Genomic DNA, 6,895 nt, shown 5'->3' on the forward strand with positions numbered 1-6,895 from the left:
CTTTATGGCCTTACGTGGTCAGTATTGTATGTCGAATTCGCTTAACTCAATTGCCCATAGCGCCATCCGTCCAGCGGCTTCAGGGCTACTCATTGCGCTTCGAAAGGGCTTATCTATTAGGACGATTACAGTATGTGCTTGAAAGTATGGCTTAAGTTTATGAGCGACAGTCACTAATGCAAAGGCGAGCTTTTCCATTGGCGGATACCTTTCTTTTGCACCTCTGAGCACCTTGCTAGTGTAATACATAGGCTTTTGTACCCTATCTTCTTCCCTGACTAAGACTGCACTAACAGCTACTGGGGAGACGACCAAATAGAGGAATAATTCTTCCTCAGGTTTGGAGGGACTCAACAATGGAGAGGAGGAGAGGTATGCTTTCAAGTCTTCAAATGCTTGCTGACACTTAACCGTCCACTCAAATGATTTCTTCAACGTACAGAAAAAAGATAGGCACTTATATGTTGCTATTGAGACAAACCTGTTTAGTGCAGCAATCCTGCCATTCAGGCTTTGTAATTCCTTGATGCTTGTTGGCTGCGTCATCTCCATTATTGCTTGTATCTTATCTAGGTTGGCCTCGATGCCTTTTTGGGACACCATGAACCCTAGGAATTTCCCTGCCATTACCCTAAATGCACACTTGCTTAGATTCAGCTTCATGTTATAAGATTGAAGGATGTCGAAGGTCTCTTGGAGGTCATTCAAATGATTGTCCTACTGCAGGCTTTTTACCAGCATGTCGTCCACATAAACTTGCACATTCCTCCCATTCTAATGTGGAAACATTTTGTTCATTAGTCTTCGACATGTGGCGCCTGCGTTCTTGAGTCTGAATGGCATCACATTATAGTAGAAGAGACTCTAGCTGGTGACGAATGAAGTATTCTCTTGGCCGGCCTTGTCCAGCTTGATCTGGTTGTACCTAGAGAATGCATCCATGAAGCTTAGTAATCGGTGCCTTGCAGTCAAATCCACTAAGACGCCAATTCGTGGAAGTGGGTAGCTATCCTTGGGGCATGCCTTGTTCAGGTTCGTGAAGTCTACGCACATCTTCCACTTTCCATTGGCCTTTTCAACCATCACTATGTTGGCCAACCAGTCGAGGTAGTATACTTCTCGAATGAAGTTTGCTTCCCGTAACTTATGAACTTCTTCGGCTATGGCTTTGTCCCGTTCTTGCGCGCGAACACCCGCTTCTTCTAACGGATTGGAGAGAAGGAAGGCAATACATTCAACTTGTGGACTATAATTGAAGGATCAATTCCGAGCATGTCCTTATGGCTCTAGACGAATATGTCCTGATTCTCCCTGAGAAACGTTGTAAAGGCCTGACGGATCTGCGGGCTAACCAGAGTTTCGACCCTGGTTGTTCGTTCGGGCCTAGCATTATCTAAGATTACCTCTTCCAATCCTTCTATTGGTTCCGCCACTATCCGCTGTTCCTCTACAGACATAGTTTGCAAGTGGTCGTCTATCTCCAACATGGTGATGTAGCACTCACGCTTCGCCACTTGATCTCCTCGTACTTCTCCCACTCCGTACTCGATTGGGAATTTTATTATTAGGTGGTAAGTCGAGGTTATGGCCTTCCATGAGTTAAGGGTTGGACGACCCAATATGGCATTGTAAGCGGATGAATAGTCGACAACCAGGAACGTGACATCCCTAGTGATCTGCTGCGGATAATCTCCGACTATCACGGACAAAGTGACTACTCCTAGTGGGTGCACCCTTGTTCCTCCGAATCCGACAAGTGGGGCGTTGACTGGAATCAGTCGTTCCCTATCAATCCTCATCTGCTAGAATGCTAAGTAGTAGAGGATGTTGGTAGCGCTCCAATTGTCCACTAGGTCTCGATGAGTGTTGTAGTCCCTGACCCGAACGCTAATCACAAGCACAACATCGTGAGGGTGGTGGAGGCGCCTGGCATCTTCCTCTGTAAAACTAATGATAGGGTTGTCGAACCGTGCCATCTTCAAGACAAATCTCATTAACTGGACATTGTAGACCATCTGTAGGTAGGTTTTCCGTGCCTTCTTGGATGAGCCAGATGTCGTGGTTCCTCCCACGATTCCTTATGTCTCCTAATGGAGGCCTGGGATGCTCGTTTTCTCTTCGTGTAGGTGTTTCTTGGGGTTGGTCCATCCTTCCCTTATCGATGAACCTTTGCAACTTCCCTTGCTTGATAAGAGCTTTTATCTGCTGCTTTAAGTCATAGCAGTTAGATGTGTCATGACTGTGGTCGCGGTGGAAACGACAGTATTTGTCTCTGGACCTCTTGCTAGGGTCTCCCTTCAGCTTGCCAGGGAATGTCAGTGCTCCTTCATCCTTGATCTGCATCAAGACTTAATCAATTGGGGTGTTCAAAGGAATGAAGCTTACGAACCTTCCAATGGGAGGCTTAGAGCGCCTATCCTCCCTTCTATCTCCTGTCCTTGCTATCTTTCACCCCTTGTCCTATTGGGATTCCTCCTATTTTTCCCTCTTCCCAGGCTTCTCTTCGCGAGTTAGCAATGCGTCTTCCGCGTTCATGTATTTAGTAGCCTTGTAGAGTACATCCAACATAGTTTTTGGGTCATTCTTGTATAAAGAGAACAGAAACTTACCCTTCCATAACCCATTCGTGAATGTGGCCACGAGTATCTTGTTGTCAGCTTCATCAATGGAGAAGGCCTCTTTGTTAAAGTGGGCTATGTTAGACCTCAGCGTCTCATCTTCTCGTTTCTTAATGCTCATCAGGCATGCGGTTGACTTCTTATACCTGTGTCCTCCGATGAAGTGTAAGGTAAACTGGGCATTTAACTCCTTAAAGGTACCAATGGAATTGGGCGTCAACCTGCTAAACCAAATCCTTGTGGGGCCCTTCAATGTAGTGGGAAAGGTCCTGCACATGATCTCGTCCGCCTCTCCTTACAAGTGCATTAAGGTCTTGAAAGACTCTAGGTGATTTAAGGGATCCTTGAACCTGTCGTAAGTTTCTACCTACGGTATGCGAAACTTTGGTGGAAGGGTGAATGAGGTAACTGGTACCGTTAAGGGCGAGTTCGTCCGATGGACTAGCTCGTCGAGGTCGCTTAACACCTGTCCTCTGAGGGCGTTCATCATGACGTCCATCCTCTCTTTCATCATTTGCATCTCCAGTATCTGCAGCGGATGGATGGTTTGTATCCAGTCACTCTTGTCTGCTTGGGGCGTTGCTGCCTTCCGTCCCCTCTTGATTCCTTCTCTCAACACTGGTTCCTTCCTGGTCTTCCTACTAAGTGTTTAGTGTTGTGTTCTTTTGGCGCAGCTATTCCTCTAGGTCATGATTTTGTTTGGTAAAGCATTCTACTATCACTGCGAGAGTCTGGACCTGCCTCTCGAGGGCGATGGTACGCGGTTCATCTCCTTGAGCATTGTTAGTGGTTGCCATCAAGTAAGTACCATGCAACTCTTTGTCCAGGAAGCGATAGTATGGCTTGTAAATTTCTTCCCTACATACAGCGCCAACTGATGATGCTTAAAATCGTCAGTAAGTCACATAATCCTCATGTGCTCAAGACAATACCTACACAACATAGAACAAGAAGACCTTAGGGGAGTACTGGTGTGGTACCGGCCAAAGACCCTCTGAAGGTTAAGTTAGAAAAACTTCTCACAACTCTAGAGTGCCAGAGCTGGGTAAATTATGCGTAACTTTGCTTTCTGAGGGCTTTTGGTTTTTATAGTAGTTTAAAACCAACCTTTGTTTCTTGGCCAAGAAGATTTTTCCTTGTGGTGAAGATCCATAAATATACATATTTTGTGAGATTCTTCCCATATAGAGGTTTCGTTGACTAGGGTTAATCGTAGGGCGTAAGATATTTCCATTTAGAGTTGCTCGGGGACTTTCTAAGCCATGTAGGCGACACGTGGCTTCTATATCCGTCCCCTCTTGCTTTCTAAGGTGGAATCCGTCCACCATAGAGGGTCCGTTTGTCATACCCTATCACATCCGTTGATCCCGATTGGCCTTAGGAGAATGGATCCATTGACTTTATTTTTGTCCTCTCCAATAGTAAAGGTAACCAACTTTCTCCAGTTTCTGCAACCGTAAGCATAAAAGTTTTTAAAAATATTTTCTAAATCATTGCCCTTAGAGCATCCGTTAACTTTTTACAATTAAAAATACGTTTATACTCACCTCAATGTACAACTCCAAAGCACCAAACTTGCGAGAATTCTCCAGCATGAATCCTATAGGACCAACATCATCATCAATGGAAGCCTCCTCTCCCATATATGCAAATATGGGAGCACCTGCCAGGGCACCACGCCAATGCTTAAAATTCACAACATATCTTTGCTGGAAAGTGGTGTAGCTTACGGGCTAATAATTGAAGTGATTGAGCGTTTGGTCATAATAGAGTGTTTGATAATCATTGTTTGAGTCAAATGCAATTAGAGATGGTCTGTGTACACCATTTCTGTCCTTATTGTGTCCTCCTAGCACACTAAGTCTCGGTTTCCTTGGTTGTGAAGCACAAGTAAATGTAATGAAGAACATGAGAATAAGTAAACATGAAAGCCATAAAGTTGCCTGGAATAATCTAGGAGCTCTAATGGCCATGATATGTGTGAGAAACAAATTGAATGGGAAACCTTTGGTATCATATTTACGTGGACAAAGAACTATCTTTATACAACTAAATTTGGGTTGATCCCAAAATGATTGTAGGATTTTTGCATTCAAATTCATTGTTAGAGCATCCACATTGGTGGAGCTATAAATTTAGCAATTTGGCACCATAAAAAACTACTTTATCTATTTTACCTTTACACTTTACAAATTATCCAACATCAGTGGTTTTATTTTCACTTTCAACACAATAAAATAATATATTCTTTACAATAAACAACAATCATAGCTACCGCCACCACCATTGTCACTGCCACCACTGCCACTGCAACTGCCACCACCACCGCAACCGCCACCATCAGGAAAAAAAAAATTCTCACCAATATTAGCTAGTAATAACCTATCACTTAAAATTTATTGTGAAAATATTTTAGTAGCATTTCTTAATTTTAATTTCTTATTATTCTTTATTTTATTTTTCCCTTTATCTCTTTATTTGGTTTCATCCATACACGTTTCTTTTTTCTTTTTCTTTTTTTTTTTTCCTCTTTTTTTCTCCTCCACACCTGTATACTCCTCTTAACTCTCCTCCACACACATATACTTCCTTATCTTCACTCTATCTTCATTTGCATTTTTGTTTTCTACTTTAGCTTTCTCTCTCTCTCTATCTCTCTCTCTCTCTCACACACACACACATAGAGATCGGCGAGTCAAATTTGCTGGGTTTTTTCTCACACACATGGGTTTTTTTCTTTTTTTCTTTCTTTCTTCCTTTCTCTTAGATTTGGTCCCTTTTTTTTCCTTTTTTTTTATATCCTTCTGATTTGATTAGTTTTAAGATTGTGATTTGAGTTTGTATTTTGATTGTGATTGAGTTTAGGTAGAGATGTTTGGGTGAGAAAAGATTTGGAATGGATGAGTGGAGGAAGAAAGAAAAAAAAATGAAAGAGAGAAGAGAGATTGGCGAGGTCGGCGAGGTTAGCATTGGGCAGGCAAGATTGGCGAGTGAGACAAGGTGGAGGAAGAGAAAAAATCTGAGTGCTGGACACGAAGAGTGAAGAAGTGAAAAGTGAGGAGAGAGGAGCTACGAGTAGAAAGGAGAAAAAGAGAGGAAGAAAATATTAAAATATTTGGACTAGTGTGAATGCAACATAAAATAATATATATATTTTTACCTTTGAGCTACATTGCCCATCTTTGGTTGTGCATTGTAGCTAAGAAGCCAAATTTTTTGGCTTTGGCTCCACCAATGCAGCGTCAATTTTGTAATTGGTGGTGCTAAAAATAGTAATATGGCTTTTTAGCACCACCAATACTAATGATCTTATATGTTATAATTAGCACATTGACTTTGTCATCTTTTAGCAATATTCATTCTATAGTAGTGCACCGGGCCTCGATCTCCTTGGTGGTGAAGCACAAGTGAATGTAATGAAGAGGAAGAGAATTAACAAACATAGAAGCCAAAGAGCTGCTTGGAATGGTCTTCGAGCTTTAACAGCCATGATATGTAGGAGAATCGCAAGTGATGCTTGAATAGGAAATTTGGTGACATATTTATGTGGAAACAAATTGAACTATTTTTATAGAACTCAATTTGAGTTTATGCCAAATAATTGCGGGATTTTTTGCATTCAAATTAGTTGTTATCTATTATAATTTGTACATTGACTTTCTCATTGTAACATCCCAAGTTTTTCTTTAATTATATGTGTGTATTTTTTTACTGAGGGCATTTTTATAAAATTAGCCAACAAGATATTTGTTGTGTACATAAGTTCCCCATCTATCTACACATGTGAACCCCGGTTTTTTTTTTCTTGAAAATAACACTAAAAGACAAACTATTTTGTTAGTTAGCACAATTTTGAAACAAATTTGGTATCTAACAACTCGAGACCAAAGGACTCGATTTTGGTGTTCTAAATCGAGCAAGATGGAGTCAATTTCAACATAGAACTCGAGCCTATTGGACTCGATTTCATTGTTCAGTTCTCCCTTTCAACAAAACTCAAGCAAAACTCAACTCTAGCAAAACCTAGGTCTGATTCCGAGCAAAACCCAAGTGAGCTTCAGTGAGGAACGAGAGATATGGAACAAGACAAAGTGAGAGAGAACCACCGATCCGATCCAATCCAATCAACTCCAGCAACTCCGATCCGATCCCAGCAACTCCAGCAAAACCTGTGCAATCCGATCTGAGCAAAACCCCAGGTGGGTCTTGGGTTTGTTGATGTCGTTGTTTCTCTTTGGTTGTTGTGTTTGATTGTTGGAGAAGAAGAGTTTTTGGAA

The 6,895-nt window shown here is 41.8% G+C and overlaps 1 pseudogene; it reads right to left on the reverse strand.

Moving 5' to 3' along the window:
* Positions 1–4,591, reverse strand: part of LOC126722171 (uncharacterized) — a 31,614-nt pseudogene extending 27,023 nt beyond the window's left edge.
* Positions 4,592–6,895: the final 2,304 nt, after the last annotated feature.

Source organism: Quercus robur, chromosome 4 (assembly GCF_932294415.1).
Source record: "Quercus robur chromosome 4, dhQueRobu3.1, whole genome shotgun sequence".
NCBI classification, from domain to species: domain Eukaryota; kingdom Viridiplantae; phylum Streptophyta; class Magnoliopsida; order Fagales; family Fagaceae; genus Quercus; species Quercus robur.